Genomic DNA, 20,043 nt, shown 5'->3' on the forward strand with positions numbered 1-20,043 from the left:
TAAAAGAAAGCTATCCATTTTGGCATACCAAGCCCGAGGAGCTTGCTTGAGGCCATAAAGGGATTTCTTAAGTCGACAAACGAGGCTGGAGTCTGTTTGTATGAAGCCAATGGGTTGTTCCATATAGATTTCTTCCTGCAAGTCCCCATGCAAGAAGGCAGATTTAACATCCATTTGATGGACTTCCCATTTTAAAGAGGCAGCAAGGGAAAGAACAAGGCGGATAGAGTTCATTTTGGCAACTGGAGAGAAGGTTTCAGTGTAGTCAATGCCTTCAACCTGTGAAAAGCCCTTAGCAACTAGACGAGCCTTATGTTTATCAACTTTCCCATCTGGTCCATACTTGGTTCTGTAAACCCATTTGCATCTAACAAGTTTGCGTCCCTTTGGTAGAGGAACAAGATCCCATGTATCATTTGTCATCAATGAATGATATTCTTCATTCATAGCTGCTTCCCAATGTGGATGGCCTGAAGCTTCTGCAAAAGTGTCAGGATCATGATTTACTGGAGCTTGAGCCAGTAAAGAAGAGGCTCTTTCAAACTGAGAACGTGTACGTCGCTGATCTGTAGGATCACCGGCAAGATCACCTGCTGCATCCCGAGTAGCACGGACCCATCTTGGAAGTTGAGGATCCTGAGAAGGTGGGGGAGGATTATCATCCTCGCTTTCATCATCAGAAGAAGAAATTTTTCAAAGATAGAAGAGATAGGAAGAGGTGGCACATCCGCCGGACTAGGCTCGCAGGCCGATTTATTTTCATCAAATTTTACATCTCTTCTAATGATAACATTTTTGGACTTAAATGGAATAAGTCTATAACCTTTTACATCTTCAGAATATCCAACAAAAGTACATTTCTCACTCTTAGGTTCTAAAGCTTTATGCTTTTCATCTGGAATATGGGCCCATGCTTCACTTCCAAACACACGAAAGTGACTTACATCTGGTTTAATGGAACTCCAAGCTTCTTCTGGAGTGATATTCTCTAGAACCTTAGTAGGAGTGCGATTGATTATATAATTTGCACAATTAATTGCTTCGGCCCAAAAACTAAGACTGAGTCCTTTAGATTGCAGCATACAATTAGCCATTTCCTTTAAGGTGCGATTTTTCCTTTCAGCTACACCATTTTGTTGTGGAGTGTATGGAACAGTATGTTGCATTTGAATTCCATTTTCGGTGCAAAAGTTGATGAATGCGTTTTTAACATATTCTCCACCATTATCAGTTCTTAGCTTAAGAATTTGATGTCCAGATTGTTTTTCAACAAATGCTTTGAAGGCCAAAAAAGTGCTAAATACTTCGCTCTTGAGTTTTAAGAAGTATACCCAAGTGCGTCTAGAGAAATCATCAATGAAAGTTAAGAAGTACTTGCAGCCAGAGAATGAAGCAACAGGAAGAGGACCACATAAATCACTGTGCACAAGCTGTAAAGGGGCTGAGGCGTGCCAAGAGGCACGTTTGTCAAAACTGTCCCGATGATGTTTTCCGAGTACACATCCGGAACAAACACCATCTTTGCAAGATACCATAGGAAGACCTGTCACCATATTTTCTTTACATAGATGCTGAAGGGAGCGATAGTTTAAGTGACCAAACCGCTCATGCCAAAGTTTGCTCACTTCATCATTATGAGCAACAAATACTGAGGGAAGATGGGATGACCCAAAGTTGTGAAACTTATACAACCTTTTGGAATCATCAGCAAGACCAGTAGCTAGAATCTGTTTAGGATCTTTTAGATCCTTGATTACAACATCATGAGGTGAAAATTCAACAATTTTACCTTCACCTGAATGAGTTATCTGATAGACAGATAGAAGGTTGCAGGATAAGTTTGGAACACATAATACATCATTGAACTGACCATTGTCTAGATGAACAGTTCCAGTCCCTACAACATTAAGAGATCTATCATCACCAACATATATATTTTTGGTGTTACAATCATTTAAAGAAGAAAACATGGCTTGGTTTTTGGCCATGTGACAAGAGGCTCCAGAATCAATGAGCCACTCATGAGAATGAGAAGAAGAAGAAGATACATTTAATGCATAACCAGACTGAGATGATTGACGATGACATGCAGAAAGTGCCGTTCCGGAAGTTGAAGTTGAAGTAGGCTCCAGATGGATGTTATGTTTCTTCATTGCGGCTTCCAAGGCTTCCATCTTCTTAAAGCATTTAGATTCTAAGTGGCCATCTCGATTACAAAAGTTACAATGTCTGTCAGTCCTCTTCCATTTGTTTTTATTGGTCTTGTCATTTTGCTGAAATGATCTTTCATCTTGAGGCTGAGTTGGTTTAGGACCATTCCTTTGAGGATAAGACTTCTTAGGATTCTTTGAATTTGGTTGCTGCTGGGCGGCTAACGCTTTCGAGGAAGAGTTTCCAAGATTAAGAAGACCAAGGTGTAAGAGTTTTTCTTGTTCTCTTATTAAGGAATCACAAAAGGAGTCAAAGGAAGGGGGTTTGTAGTCTTTGCCTTGACAAATGAAAGCTTCCCTTGTAGAATGGAAAGTGGAAACAAATACAGAGTAGGCTGGTCCCAACTTAGTAAGGATGGAATAAATAAGGTTACCATCTTCTTTCTTAACTTTAACACCTTCCAAGAGATATCTAAGGGTCTTGAATTTGGACAAGAAATCTTCAATGCAAGAAAAATTATTAGGATCCAAAGTAAGCAACTCATTCTCAAGTTGATGGGCTCTAATTTCATTTTTAATCCCAAAAACTTTAGCAAGTTTTTCTAATGCTTCATGAGGAGTTTCAATTTCTGCAATGTGGAATCTAAGATCAGGAGAAACAGACATTCCTATCAAACCACGTGCTTGATCTTGTCTATTTTCCCATTTTTCGGCCTTGTCTTCATCTTTGGGTTTCTTCTCTTGGTCTGTGGCTATTCTGAAGAGACCTTTACTTCTAAGTAAATCTCCCATGTAGGCTACCCATTGGAAGTAGTTAGTGCTGTCAAGAATGACTTGGCATGGACTTTCCATTTTTTGAAAAAAAAACTGAAGCTGAAGATGCTGAAAGTAAGTGGTCCAATGGATAGATCTCGAAAAAATAGGCGGTTTTAAAAAAAACGGCTCTGAAAAAGGCTTCCGGATGAAGAAGTTATGGCTTTTTGAAAAAAAATTGTTGACGTTGCCGGCAAAGTGCGCGAATGTGCGGGAATGAAAAAATCCGCCCCACAAAATGGAGACTTGAACCCAAGACCTCTACTCTCTTAAAAAGTCTTTGAACCAATTGATCTATACAAAATATTTGAGAGAGAGAGAGAGAGAGAGAGAGAGAGAGAGAGGGGGGGGGGGGGGGGGGGGGGGCCTCGATTTGCGTGCTTGCCTTGGGAAGGCTCTTTTCCCCTACAAAACACAAAACACAAAACCCAACACGAATATGCAAAGAAAAACGAACCTTACGGCTCAAAGTTAGCTTTAGCCAAAAAACTAGAATTTTTAAAAAAAATCTCAAAGTTAGCTTTTAACCGAAAAACTAAATATTTTTCTCAATGTTTCTGATTTTCCAAGATCACACTAAGGTGCAGGGAAAAGAGCATACGCATGAGAAAAATCCTTTCTTTCTGTTTCTGATTTGCCCAGATCGCACAGAGTCGCAGGGCAAAGAGCATACGCAGAAATGAAAGGTATAGATCCGGGAAAAAAAAAGGCTAAATAAACCAAAACCGAAATAAGCAGAGAGAAAATGACAGTAAACTGCAAAAAAAACACTGTATACCTCCCGATCTGAAAAATGACGCAGCTAGGGCTACCGGAAACCTTTTCGCGTGAAACGAAAGAGGTTCCTCACTGAAACAGATGCTCCGAACGCAACAGAGCAATCCTCTCGGTCCGAAAGCAGTCAGAAACAGCAGATCTAGGAAACGACAGCCGCATGCAGTTCTACCGGCTTCAGATTTGGATCACCAACGGACGCGGTCCTCAAATAGCTCCGATACCATGTAGGAATTTACAGGGTAAGTTCCTCAGAAAGAATACCAAAAGGACACCGCTCACAACCAGATCTCAAATCAATACACCAGTATTTTTGACGTGGTTAAAACCCTCAGAGTGCAAGGAGGGAAACAGTCCACGGCCTGTCCCAACGTGGGTACAGACAATTTATTAATCAAAGAATGAAAATTTACATAAGCTTCTCTCATGCACGGATTACCCGAACAATGACCCTCCATGCGCTTTAAATAGAACTCATGGACCAATCGGGTGTCAAGCCACGGATCAAGTGTCGGTAATACCGAGGTGAGAGTGAACCGTCGGATCACTACATATCGTGACCGTCGGATTGTAAGTTACAAAATGTACAACGGTAAAGAAACACACTTTACCTAACTCTAACCTAACTCTATGCTAGACCAAGTTGAACTTAACTATATCCTATGTGTCGGAATATCCTAACAGTTCAATTATTACCATGTGCACCGCCTTAATACCATGTCCAGCGCAGGTACAAGGACAACGCTCACTTCAGAAACGCATACAATAATACAGTTAAACGCATACCAATTCATTCAGAACGACAGAGGGACAACGCTCAGTGGATTAGTTGAGAACGACAGAGGACAACGCTCAGTGGACAGTGCTCAGACCAGCGTGCAGCCCACAGTAGCAAAAATGAAGGGAGTTACAACTTATTTTGAGAGCTGGCTCTGATACCATGTCAGGCCAGGCAGTAACTCTCCAATAGGCAGTAAAACTGATTCATTTTATTTCATTAGGTATGCTATTGCTATATACAAAAGGGTGTGACTGCTCAGTTCATCTCTTGATGACTGTTCACATTCCTAATTTAACTATTTACATAAATTCACCCAATCGTAAGGATTAGGTGTCAACAAGACTGATCTTTAACACTTGTAATTCATGTTTCTTTAACTTGTGTTCTACATCTGAACTGATTCATTTGTTGTAATGCATAATCTATTAATGGAAATGTGTTGTATATTCTGCTAATGCTATCCCGTTCATGTCGATTGCTCTGTTGGACATCAGAAAAACCTCACTTGAACCTTGCTGTAACAACTGTTGTACTCTTTCGGACTGATTGGTGAGTGTTGTACATGCTATCTTACCTTGTATGTTGTGGCTGCCGCATCCGAGTGGACTGCTCTGCCGGAAGCTGTGTATGTCCTTTGTGTTGTGTGTTCCTAGCCGAGTTGGGATTGATCCCTTTCAACATGGAACTCACCTTCGCCTTCTTCCCCTCATAGTGAAAGAACCATTGACACAAGTACACTTACACTCACTAGGCATGCGAACCTCACTTCTTGAAGACAAAACGAACCACTATTCTGTACTGAACAAGCAAGAGTTGAGGCAAATCCTTAAGATAATGGCAACCAGGCCATCATACTGGATGGGACTCCCACACCAAACGGTGTGAGGTCTAGTTGGGACTTCATACTGGGATGATCCCTTGAATGCTGGTGGGTTCAGCACCGTCAACAGAACCAGATCCACTTTTTGAGGGATTTTGGAGGGGAAAGTTGTCTTCTTTCAAGGAGGATGCTTCCCCATTAATTTGTACAACTACCAATTCGATTTTTCCTCTACAAGCATGTAATTCTTAGTCTTCTTGTGAAGAAAACAGTTCTACTTTCATTTCCAATAGGGATGTACTTGGATTAATTCAAACACTGAAGTTTGGTGCCATTTTTAGCTTCTAAAGCTTGGTTTCCTTCATAAGACTCTGAGTATCCTTGGGCTTGGCCATCCGAGGAGCCTCAGAGTTGTAATGCCTCTGATACCGTGACTTGAAAACTCTTTGACCAAGGTGTGTTGGATGTTAAGTTTTGGAAAATTTTAATTTTAAGAATTTTGTATTGTGGATTTAAATTATAGTTTTTGACTTTAATATGTGGTATACATATGTAATGTTAATTAGGCATTATGTGTCCCTAAGAAGGTAGCGAATATTTAATAAATAATGGTAATAGTTGGAAAAGAGAAATATTCAAAAGTTGTTTGAAGAGTAACTAATCCCTCATTCCAAGAAAAATAATGAATTATTTATTGTCCCCAAGCGGGAAATAACTGAATTGAGATCCCTATAGGGGCTATCTTGGTTTGAGAAATATGTCAGGGAGATAAAAAGAAATATATCAAAAAAACATCCAAGGTAATGAACAAAGAGAAAGACATGTTGTTTGTCTGGTATGCTTGGGATATCACTATGGGAGAGAAAAGCAGTGAACACCCTACACCAATTGGAGATAGATATTGGTGAGATTTTCTGAGATGCTAATTTTATGGGACTTGTCTCTTGCAAAGAAAAAAAACTGAATAGTGGCTCAGGGGAAGCTAAGAGGAAGAGTTAGCTTATGGTTGGGTGGTCAAATAACTTGAACATATTTTTCAGTTAAGTTCTAAGATATGCATCTATTGCTTAAAGGTAACTAGTGGATTTGTAGAATCATTACTAGTTAGGATAAGAAGAAAAATGTCCAAAAAAAACAGTGATCATAAATGATGAATGTTGAGCAGTTGCATAGAACTAACTAAAGACAACTTCACAGAAATTTTTGAAGGGAATGAAAGAAAGACAATTGTAGCTATTAGATATGTATTGTGTTCTTTCGTGTACTATATTGAGTTCGTGTGCAGGACACTAACTTCTTGTTGCCGCGCAGGTATAGAGCATACTCTGCCAGATAAAAGATTGGAACAAAAGGATTCAAGAAAAAGAAATGTAGATGCATTGAAGAAGCCGTGTTCTTTTTCTTTATGAAAATATTTATGAATGATTGTTATCTCTTTTGTCATAATATTACAACTACCAAAATAAAATTATGATTTATTATTCCTTGTAGTTTCTATTTTATTTGGTTGGAAGGTCCTGAGTAAAGAACTTTTCCACGTTGGGTAATCCAAGAAAAGAAAGAACCATGTAAATTCAATTTTAGTATAACAAAACTAAATTATATACCCATTAAGTAAAACGAGAGTCTGAATTTTAAATCATTCAAGGAAAATTTATACACACATCTATTCTTCACGTAAATTTTTTCATAAGGTTTGTACCCAGAAAATTTGTAATTAAATATTACATCCCACAAACGGAATCGGAAACATAAGACTTGGTTTCTGATTTTGAAACCATCAACGGGAATCCATCATAAATCCTTAATCAAGAAATAATTAAATAAAGAGAAGCGGCATGGGGAAATTCCTTTTTGAGGGTTGTATTAGCCGCAAGCCTGCAATAGTAATATAATGCAGCAAGCACCTAGAATGTCTGTTCAAGGTAATCAAAACTCATAGACTAGTTGAAGTGTGCACACCCTTAACTTGAAAATGATTCCTCCTCTAGAGAAAAAGTGAGAGAGTAACTTGATAGTGCTGACTCCTGAGTAATGTATTAACTTGAAAATGATTCCTCCTCTAGAGAAAAAGTGAGAGAGTAACTTGATAGTGCTGACTCCTGAGTAATGTATGAGAAGAGAAGGGGAAAAAAACATTTGGAAGAACCTTAAGAGGAAGAAAATACTTGATACAATGCTTATATCAGACAACAAAATTTCAGAGAGAGGAAAAAATCAGTACCAGTGTAGCCATGTCGTGGAGCAACAATTCGGATGCCTGCCGTGTCAAGCCACGACATAGATTACTCACCAAGATATCAGAAAGGCCTCTGTGACAAAGGATAGGTGGAGTAGGGTTTCAGTGCAATAATGGAGAAGGATCTTCCAAACAATAGAGACAACAAAAAATCTGAATGAAAACTTATTACTCTTCGCTGAATTGAGGTTTTTGTGATCCATATCAAGTTTTTTTCTGGTTAAATTACATGATATTTCATTTGTTGACAGGTTTATTAAATGGAAGTTGACCACGATGGAAATATTACCTCCTTTCATATATATATATATATATATATATATTAATTTTAATTGGTTGTTAAGTTAATATTAACTATTTAATAAATACATAAAAATATAGATATTAGAATAAGAAAATAATATTAAGTTAATTGTTTATCTAATTGTTAAAATAAAATAAAATTATCCAGATTTAATTAATTGATTATATGAATATACCTAAAAGTTTAAACTACCTTTTATATATATATATATATATATAATAAATTAATTTTATTAAAATAATAGTTATTTATAAAAGTATTAATAGTTTAAAAATATTAGAATAAGTCAAGAGTTGGAAAGAAAAAAAATATTTTAAATAATTAGATAAAATTATTGTATATCTAAATGTTAAACTAACTTATTATTATACAAGTAATTATATTTTATATCAATTAAAATTATTATATGAGCCAAAAACTAGGGAAGGGGGTGGAGATGAGGAAGAAAGGGACTAGGAAGAGAGTGCTAGGACCCAGCAATTATTGATCTTCCAACCATCCTCGCTATTGGGATTGCTCGACCTCTTTTCAATCTCAGGGGCTTCCCTAAATTTCCGATTATGGAACTCCGAAACTCTAGCAATGACACTAGCCTCCTCAATACAAACATGATGTTTTTAACTAATAGAAAATATAATTACTTGTATAATAATAAGTTAATTTAACATTTAAATATACAATAATTTTATCTCATTATTTAAAATATTTTTATTCTTTCCAACCCTTGACTTATTCTAATATTTTTAAACTATTAATACTTTTTATAACTAACTATTATCTTAATAAAATTATATATATATATATATATATATATATATATATATATATATATATATATATATATTATTTTTTATAAGGTAGTTTAAACCTTTAGGTATATTCATTTAATCAATTAATTAAATCTGCATAATTTTATTTTATTTATTTATTTTTATTTTTTTATTATCCTCTAGCTTAATTTAATAATTAGATAAACAATTAACTTAATATTATTTTCTTATTCTAATATTTATATTTTGATGTATTTATTAAATAGTTAATACCTTTTATAACTAACTATTAATTTAACAACCAATTAAAATTATTCTATATATATATATAAAATGTGAGTCATATGTCCCCTGTGCTTAACTTCCATTTAATATATTAATTAACTTATTTTTATGACCCTTGTCCAACTAACTGATCCCCAGTGAAATTTAGCCGTTGGTCAATATAGTCGTTGGAGGTTCTACTCTGACTATTTAACATGCAAAGCTGGATTTGATTCTTCAACTTGTCCTGACGATGAACCAAACTGATTGATTCGAAACGTGTCGACAAATGAAATATCATGTGACTTACGCCGAAAAATCTCTCGTAAACTATTACCCCTTTTTGGTCAACAGACCCTAGGCAAAAGGAATGACTGTCGTTGGATGGAGTTTCTCATGGATGAAGGTTTGAGATCATTCGAGCTATCCCATCCTTAATAACCATGCCATAAGGCTTGACAACTCATGTTCTAGAGAATTCAGAAAAGCATACGTATAAGCTATGCCCAAGGTCATCAATAAATTTAGAATAAACACCTATTGTCGATGCCGAGAAATACCATAAGAAAAAATGCAAGAACCGGGTTACAAAAATAATACAGCAGGACTAAATGTTTTGTATAATAACCATTACCATAGATTATACCAAAGTTTTCTTTCAGAGGTGTAGATTAGTGTCAAGTAATACAAAAAAATGGTGAGAGCACATAACAAGAACACTTTGCTAGAATAAGCAGGCAATCACCCTTACAAATAAATATGAAACTTTATGCTAGGAGCCTTTTTTGAAAAGGTAAGTGGGATAGGGCTAAGTCCTATTATTTGTTAAAATAAAAATAAATTATGAACTGCATTCTAGTCACCAGCTTTTAGTGATGTTCTTGTCCCATGGTTTATTCTTTATAAAAAAAGGTATTTGATTGCTAGCTATTTATCATTGAGTTGAAAAACAAAGAAGATATTTCTCAAACTATGTTGAATATCCATGTTACTATTTCTTATTCCATTACTAAATTCCATAAGTAGAGAACTAGTTTTTTAAGAGCTCATATGAAAAACAATAAAAATAAGTACATGGGATGTAGAGGAGGAGAAATTAAAAATGGTATCATAGCGCTAGGTTTCAAAGCTAGAGATCTTGGCCAACCATGAAATACATTATGTCTAACGGTTGTTTTCTTCCTTGTTACACACAGGAAAGAAGGAAGCCATGGAAATTATTTAACATGGCGGAACCTCCACAAGGCAATGCTATTGGAGAAGAGGAAATATATGTACACTTGGGACAAGAGGCTCAGGTCCCTACCAGAGAGTTGATAAACATGATGAGGGAAATTCATAATGAGGTGGTAAACCTCCATACATATTAGGAGAGGGTATAAAAGGCTAACGCAGATCATGAACAAGTGATAAGAATTATGTCAAATAGACTCCACTTGAATACAATAGAAGGAACGAGAGACACAAGAAACAAATAAGAATCTATTGGGAGAAGGAACATGGAAGAAGAGATTGGGAGTAGGAAAATATTGGTTGAGGATGGAGAAAATAGCCCATTCGAGGTTACAATTCAAGTGAAAAAGAAACCAAAGGTGGAGCTACATGGTGAATTTAAGAAAATCCAACACCCAACGTATGATGGAGAGTCATAGGAGGCAACAGAGGCCTGGTTGTTGAATATAAATTGATATTTCCAGGTATTTGATTATACATCAGAAATTAAAGCTAAATTGGCTACATATCAATTACAAGGAAAGGCGTCGTTACGGTGGGAGGAGGTTTGTACAGTACATAATTTAGAAATAAAAGAAGTATGATAGGAGGAGTTCCAATGTCTGTTTAAGGAGAAGTATTTGACAGAACACTATTTTGATAATCGTGCTAAATAATTCCATGATCTAAAGTTGGGTCAAATGAACATGGATGAATTAATAACAAAATTTACACATTTGATACGATATGTGCCATATATTAAGGAGGAAAAGGCTAAAGTCCAATGATTTATAAGCTTCCTCCCACTCTCCTTCAAAAAGCTAATAGAAGATGATAATCCCAAACCTATGGATGAAACTATTTGTAGAGCAAGGATATGTTATCTATAAGCAAAGAAAAGAAGTGAGAATTCGAAATCCTAGAGTAGCAAAATGAAGGACCATGTCCAACTGAACATTAGGGATAAGGAATGGCCTGACCAAACATAACAGTAAAGGAGGGTCTAATTGAAATTTTCACAAGAATAATGGAAAACCACAGAGAGCTCAATCCTAGATGTAGACAGGATCAAGGCACATAGAGAACAATGAAGAATCAAATGGAAAGGATAAAGAGCCCCTGAAGTGTTGGGGATGTGGGGAACCCCACTTTTTACGAAACTGTCCCTACAACCAAAGATCTATGAAAAATATTCAAAACATTCTGGAAGCCTCTATTTTGAATGATGTATCCACCAATATTCCATGTATCAACACTGCGTTGGAATATCGCCAAGTAGAGCATCAGTCTACCATGAGAGAGGTTAAAAGTAAAATTCATGAGCAACCTGTTAAAATATTAATTGATATGGGTGCTAGCTTAAGTTATATTAGCCCTAAAATTGTAGAAAATAATAAGTTAGTGCCTACAAAATTTAAGACACCATGGCTGGTTCAATTAACAACCAGAGAAAAACGAAGAGTCATAAGCTTAATCAAGGATTTCTTGGTTGAGATGAATGGAAAGCCAAACTTATTTAATTAAAATGTATTACTTTTGGGATCTTACGATGTATTGATTGGCATGGACTCGTTGGAGAAACAAAAGGCTATGGTAAACCGTTTGGAAAAAAACTATTACATGTGCTATTGATAATGGAGGAATTAAAATTATCCCAGGTATTCCTAGGTGGTTTCAGGAAAATTAGTATTTCTAAGAAATGCTAATCCTCTATGTTTGGTAGCCAACCTAGAAACAACAATTAAAACAATTCACTATTTTTCCTATGAACGACAGATAAGAGAAAGATTATAAGGAGCCAACCTGCAACTTCCGCTTGATTCCTCGCTTGATCCCTCTCTCCTTTGACTGATCTCACTGCTCCTCCCCGTACTTAACACGCTTGGAGAGTACCTATGTAATTACAGAAAAAAAGACCCGTCAAAGCATAATGATCCATAATTCATAAATAACATAGAATCGAAATTATGATAAACATATGAATGCATTGATAGATTACAAAAACATAGGGGAAAAATATTGAAAATCTTTATTAATATAAAGAAGGATTACAACCCATGAGTTCGATCCAACACCATCCTTCTAGCTTCAAACCTTCTTCACCTCATGAACAACAAGAAATTCCAACATTACAACAATACTTAGCCTCAATACTAAAATCATCAGCACCTCCTTACAACTCAGAATTATTCAGCCTCTAGATCCCTTGGATGAGTGATCCATTTATAGATGAGTGAAGGAGGTTGGGTCATCAATGATGATGATGAATGCCTTTCTATTTTTAGGAATTGGTTCCATGAAAGAGGGAGATAGGAGGTTGATGTTTCCTAATTCCTTTTGTCATCCTTGGGCAAACTCAAAGGGGCAGGTGGCACTGGAGAAGCTTCTAGAGGTTTCTATGAATAACTGATTCTTCAAACTCTCTCGGAACTTTGCCCAAGCTCGCTCATCGCAGGCTAAAGAGGGCCTAAGTGCGATGCATAAAACTTAGTTAGTGTGGCACCTGCAATGCATTGCAGCCTAATGAAGGGCTTCCTGCAATGATCTCTTTAGAGACACTTTTTGGATGAATTTTGTGATGGATATTCTTTGGGAGTGAGGCATTCAGATGACTAAGTTCTTTAGGGTATGAAAAAACTATGTTAGGGGTTGATGAAACCTAATAACATCGACATGTAAGTTGGGGTTGATGTGCCCAAATAAATCTGTAACAGTTTCCCCCTAAAGTATGAGGTCGTAAATATCTATGTTGAGTGAAATGCTTTATCATGAGGACCAGAAGTTTTGAAACGGAAGGCGACTTGCGTCAATTAAAATACAATACATCATGATAATCTGATTTTTCTCATGAACTAGCTGAGGGAGGCATTTCGTTTTTAACTTTCATTACATGTATGTAGATCAGATAGTCGTCTACAGATATAGACTTGTGATTCTACAGATATAGATTTGTGATCCATGATTAGGATGACCATCTGTGTAAAGCCTTTGTACATTTGATTTGGTACTCCTGAATATATCGCAGCTCGGATGGATGAAACTAGATCCGGGGTCTTCAATCTCATTCAATATTCACTCAATGTACAAGTCTAACCATGTGAATAGATGTTCTGAGGTCGAACATGGAGAGACATTGCCTGATTACCAGCCAATGATGTAAGCTGTTAACAGATGCGAGAGGGATCACCAATAATGATGATGATCCTCAAGGTACTACAGTACATTTCGCATGGTGTGAATAAATGATTTGATGTCGAACACCATGAAAAATCTTTCGGTCGAAGGCCATTGATGTCAACCTGTTGCCGAAAGCGAGAAACTTGCCATTGATGTATGCAAGCTTCAAAGCACTGAAAAGGTGTTTCTAAGTCAACTTCTTGGATGATGAGCTAATGTCGAAAAAGAAGCAACTCGTCATAGGAGGGCCTTGATGTATCCCACATCTATGACGTGGAACAAAGTAAATGATTTTTGGAGATGAGAATCGACTGACGACACAAAGTTCAGGAATGACGGTTATGAAAATGAAGGTTTATAGTATTGCAACAGATGAAGTTTTAACTGGATGACTTCTCTTGAACATATCGGTGACACTGAGATGAATTGGTAGCGTTGACCCAAAACAAAAGTGATGGATGGTGTGATAGACCAATGGTATGATAACCATCAAACAGAATGACCCAACCCAACTTAGTCACGGAGATGAAGTGAAAGTGTCATGTTCAAGAGCGACTCGCTACCATAAGTTTTCAAGACTTTTCCCATTTTCCCCAGTCATTGCTGACCAGTACCTCTTTATTTTTTATCAAGCTTGAGGAGGATAACATATGCTTGTTCTATAATTCACCCTTCGGGCAAACCCATCGCTATTTGATGTTTTAATGAGTCTAGCGACAGTGAAACTCGGTCTTGTCTAGATGGACAAGTTTGTCGCTATTATGATATTTTAACGAGTTTAACGACAAAGATAACTCGGTCCTTTTCATGTTTAGAGAGTTTGAAAAGGGACGAAAATAAGACTCTATAAGTTCTTTTTCGTAAAATAATCCCTCAGGTCCGAAAAAGGATAAAATAATACAAGAGAGATGTCGTTTCCAATACTTTAACGAGTTGGAATAGACAAGCGCTCAACAATCTTTTCTTATTTAGAGAGTCTGAAAAGAGTTTAAAGAGGACTCTATGGTTTCTTTTCATTTTATATCAAAGCTCAAAAAGAAAACAAAAAGTTTGCTTTGTGGTCAAAGATGCTCAATTCACCATTTAGTACATTGGATTCTGTTTTCAGTCGTTCATCTTGCTCAAAACTCCACCAAAGATGATTAAAAATACATGTGCATGGATAAAAATGAATAAAAACCAACATCTACTTGATTTACATGTAAAAGTAAATATAAAAACAAGTTTTGGTAATTCATTTTAACCATTTCATTTTTTACCATTGGATTTGGAGCTCTGGAGCAGTTTTTTACCCAAACATCACCAGTTGATTGCGAAGGATTCTGTGGATCATTTCTCGTGCCGTTAGGACCAGGTAGGAGCTATCCCAATGCTCTTTCATTCTATTCCATTCTTTTTCAGTTTTGAGCAAAATTTCTTAGTTTTTCAAGCCCCTAGGGTTTCATCTTGCGATTTCTAGATCATCGCACCCTTTCCCTATCGAAAAGTGCGATGCATTTCAGGCTCCTAATAGGCAGCCTGCAATGCATAGCACTGTCTCTTAAGGGTAAGTGCGATGGGTGCAAAAAACTAAATTTAAACAATTGTTTTTCCTCAAATTTTTAACTGATTTTTGTCCAAGTTGGATCCTAATTTATCTAATGATTGTGTTTCAGATATCTATTGGATCAAAATGGTCGTTACATGGCAAGAACGAGAACATGAGGAACAAGAAATGTTTGCTTTAAATGATCTGGGCACATTTGATGCCTTAAAGAACTGTGGGTTGCTGAAGTTATTTCGCTTATCCAATATGCGACAACAAATGGAACTGTTACATTATCTTGTTTGTGCTTGGGACCCTACTGATCAGGTTCTTTACATTAGGGGGAAAATGATCCCCTTTACCATCGAGGATGTTTACTTTCTGACGGGTTTATCATTAGGGTGCCCCCATTTCACTATTAGGATTCACTAGAGGAGGTGAATCAGTGAGAGATTATATTTGTCAGTTCTGCTAGGAAGGATCTCAACCCAACAGAGATGGAAAGATTCATATCCGAGATGTTAGTGATCGACCTTTGAGAACTATCCTATTTACCCTTGCTAGATTGGTTGGTAGTGTGGCTTTACATTTAGCAAACAGATCTTATATGCAGTGTGCCTTAGAATTCCTGGAACCAAAGGTATTCAACTGGTGTGAGGCAATTCTTCCATCTATGAGAGAACAACTGACCAAGGTGAAGGCTGGAAAGACAAAAAATTTTGGTTATGGGTCAATCTTGATTTCCTTTGCCTTGGAAAGAATCCCGCTTATGCAACCACAACACATTTCTCTAGGAGTACCTGGACCTAGAGACCCACGGATGCAGCAGTGGGTAGATCTTATGGCTAGGCATGCTGGCCAGTCACTGATCTCATTTTCCTCTGTTTTCTTCGAGTGGTTCGACCGTTAGGAGATACAGAATATCCATATGTTGGAATGGACTTCTGCAATGATCCAGATTTGGTATTACCAGTTGGAGCGTAGTGGAACACTATTGGTAAATTGATTCGACCACACTTTTCTTTTTAAGTTTTCACTTTTTTTTGTGTTTTTTGATTGTTACCAAGACTAAATAAACTCGTATATGTATGCAGATATTGGATCCGTTCGACCTATGGTACGTCCACGAGAAGCAGGTGCGCCAATGGAGAGAGTTGTCGGGAGGGCAGTTCTCAGAGATTTGGACATAACAGAGACCTTGGCTCAACTGCAGGATCACATAGAGGGTTTAACCCTCGGTATTCCGGATGTCTGGATTGATGAGTTACCCATGAGATTGCAGCGCCATACCACTGGTGTGCTGAGTCATTGGATGAGACTCCTGCGTATGATAGCACAGGCTGTGACCTGTTATCATCAACAGCACTAGTCTAGGATATTTTCTGCATTCATTTTTGAGTTTTTGGGTCAGATGACCGATTTTTTCTTGGACACAAACTATTTGCAAAAACTTATATACAACTATATATTTGACTTTCAAAGTTTTATTGAGGTTAAGTGATGAAATCCTGTTCAAATGATGATGTGATTTGAAAAATGCTTTCTTTACATATGTTGCAAATATCTATTTAACACATAGTTTGCTAGAGAGTTAGTTAATGTGTTTAAATTCCTGGAAATATGTTGATATTGAATGAATTCAAAATGTCTTTCCAAATTTCGAACTCTTAGAAACATGCGATGAATAGCCGGGTTTGGGACGGAATAGATGCCAGTAAGATGTAGAATGACAAGTTGTGAATCTAGCCTAACAATGATTCGGTGTATGCCTTGTGAAATGGCATTAGAGAGGAGTTCAAACAACGCGCTATACTTAGCGATATTGTTTGTCGATCAACCAATACATATCTCCCTGAAACTCACTAACTCATCGCTTGGAGCGAAGATGGCCCATGCTGCAGAAGATAAGTTCTGCGTACTATGACTAGCTCCGTCAGCATACCCAACAAATGGTTCCGAAAAGTTCGACATCTGCAACAAATGTGAAGTGGATTACCTAACCAAATCAAAACTCTAAAAGAAGACTAACACACAAAAATGCAATGAAAGCATATGTACAATGAGTTTTACTACACTTAATTAAGCATAGTAACGTTTAAGATACAACCCGTTTTGGGGCTGTGACAATGGAATCCCATCATAATCGACTAACTCGTAGGCTCCTTTTGTCAACACACGTTTAACAATATAAGGGCCCATCCATAATGGTTCAAACTTCCCTGCTCCTAGTTTGTCAGAATCCTGATCGTAAAGCAAGACCAGGTCACCTTCTAAGAAGACACGAGGCTTAACATTCTTGTCATATTGTGCCTTGATGTGTTTCTTATGTGCTTCGTTAGCCAATGCAACATCACGACGGGTTTCATCCAGATGGATTAATTCCAAGAAACGTGCTTCTTCTTCAGAAGTATCGGGTAGCAGGTCAATTGTGAGCTTGAGGGATGGGATTTCACATTGGATTGTCAAGACTACTTACAAACAATACACCAACTAAAAAGGCGTAAATCCGGTCGCATTTCTAACCGAGGTCCGATATGCCCACAAAGCTGAGTATAGGATTAAATTCCAATTCCGTTTGTGGACTCCAATCATTCTTTGCAACATGCGCTTAAGGACTTTGTTGATTGCCTCAACCTGTCTGATAGCTTGTGGATAATATGGAGTAGAACTATCGTGAGACAATCATAATTTGATAGTTAATTTGATCATCATGTGATTGCAAAAATGCGATCCATGATTTGTGACTATAGCTTGTGGCACGCCGAACCTGGAAACCACATGGTTAAAAAGAAAGAGAGTAGTCGTTTCACCACTATTGTTCAATGTAGGCATCGCCTCGGCCCATTTGGTAAAATAGTCAACGTCGACTATAATATACCCATGCCCCCTGGCCGAGGTGGGGTTACATGTCATAAAATCAATGCCCCATGTTGCAAATGGGCCAATAGCAATGACTGAATGCAATGGTGCAGGTGGTAATCTGGTTTTACGATGAAAAATATGACAAGCATGGCACCTTTTGACAGTAAGAATGCAATCTTTGAATATAGATGGCCAGAAGTAACCAGCCTGTAGGATTTTTTGTGCAGCTGTGTAACCAGATAAATGCCCCCCACAAGCACCTGAATGGAATTCATTCAAAGCTTTCTCAACCTCCTCATGAGTAAGGCACCTATGTAAGATCGTATCGACACCACGACGATAAAGTGTATCACCAATGATCAGATAATCTTTGGCTTGGTATCGAGTACATCGCTGTTCAGAGCGAGAGGTATTAGGCCAGAAAGCTTGGGTCTGGAGATAGACCAGTATATCTCCATACCATGGATCACTTGACGAAATCAGAAATAGAGACTCATCCAAGATTGATGCTTCAGATGTTAAATCATTGGAGGACGAGGGAAGATCACAAATTAGCTCAGCAAAGACGAGAGATTTCTTCAATTTGGATTTGATGAACTCCAAATCAAACTTCTGCAAGATGACTATCCATTTAGAATATTTGCCCCCCAACAATTGACATGACAAGATGTATGTCATAGGGTTGCAATCTAATATAATGGTAGTTTTGCGAAGGAGGATGTAATGATGAAATCTCTGCACAGCTTGAACAGTTGTTGAGGCTAAATTTTCAACATATGAATATTTACTTTCTGTATAATTAAGATTGCAACTCAAATAATATATAGGATGTTCAATTCCACTTTCCTCTTGCACTAAAACCATACCGATGGTTGTATCTACAGCGACGAGATACAGGTAAAAGTCTTTTTGATAGTTTGGGGCATACATTAATGATGCTTTAATCAGGGAATCTTTGAGAGCATCAAAAGAAGCTTGTGCAACTTGGTCCCAATGGAAGGGTACCCCTTTCTTCAATAGACATGTATAACCTTTAGCTATTTCAACATAGTTTGGAATGAACCTCCTTAGAAAGTTTGCCTTACCTTGAAGTCTTTGTATCTGTAACAAATTTGAAGGTGGAGGCATGTCAAGAACTGCCTGAACCTTTATGGGATTGAGTCAAATTCCATATTTCAAAACTACAAATCCGAGCAATCGATCAAAGCCAACACAAAACACACATTTGTGTGGATTGAGTCTTATTTTGTAGTGTCGAAAAAATATTACTCTCAAATGTTGCGGGTGATCAGTCCGTTTTCGCGAATGAGCAGGCAGATCATCAAGATAGGGTTGAACAATATGCTTGATGTCATGGAAGGCATAATTCATTGCCCTCTGAAATGTAGCCCCTGCATTATTCAGACCAAAAGGTAGCTTTCGATATGCGAATGTGCCCCACGGACATATAAAGGCAGTTTTTGATTGGTCTTGTGGGAAGATATTGATTTGATTGTAACCAGAAAATCCATCCATGAATGAAAAGATTTCACATCTGGCACATTCATCAATAATCTGGTCGATAAAGGGTGTAGGATAGTTGTCCTTTGGACATGCTTGGTTTACATCCCTATAATCGACGCACACTCGAATTGTCCCTTGTTTTTTCATCACTAGAACAATATTAGATACCCAATCAGTAAGAGGTACAGGGAAAATGAAGCCAACATGCAAAAGTTTTTCAACCTCTGCTTTAATGGCAGTGACTTTCTTAGGATGAACAGGTCGAAGCCGCTATCGTACTGGTTTGACATCAGGATACATTTTAATCTCATGTTCAACAATGCTTGAGTCAATGCCTGGCATTTCCTCATAAGACCATGCAAAGACATCTCGAAATTCGCAGAAAAGAGCACAATAATTATCTAGTTCCAATGGAGAACAAGATTTGCCGACATGAATATTTTCTACAATGTTAGGCTTGGTCGAAATGTTTATAGAAATTGTTTCTTCTATGTTAGACAGATTACGCTCAGAATCTACAGTATTTACAAAATTCAACAAGAAATCAACGATTGATGGGTGATTGAGTTCATTTGAATAATCTTCATTGTCATCTCGAAGGTGGGAACGATGATGATAATCTTCCCACGACGTCTCTCCTATCATCATTGATTGGACGATTCCTTCATCCGTAGAATGTATACGCAAAAAAGGATTCGAAGAGGTGCCATATTCTAAAGACCTATCTACCCATACAATTGTTGAGTGCAGATTAGGGTTTGCCGCACAAGCCCAATAGATTGATTGCTATAACGATTCAATGGGGCTTGGCAGCATCGCCTCGCCACAATCATCACTTTCAAAGCAGTT

This window comes from Pinus tabuliformis, chromosome 7, assembly GCF_031772625.1.
Source record: "Pinus tabuliformis cultivar Carrire ecotype Pingquan chromosome 7, CPIR1, whole genome shotgun sequence".
Classification (NCBI taxonomy): domain Eukaryota; kingdom Viridiplantae; phylum Streptophyta; class Pinopsida; order Pinales; family Pinaceae; genus Pinus; species Pinus tabuliformis.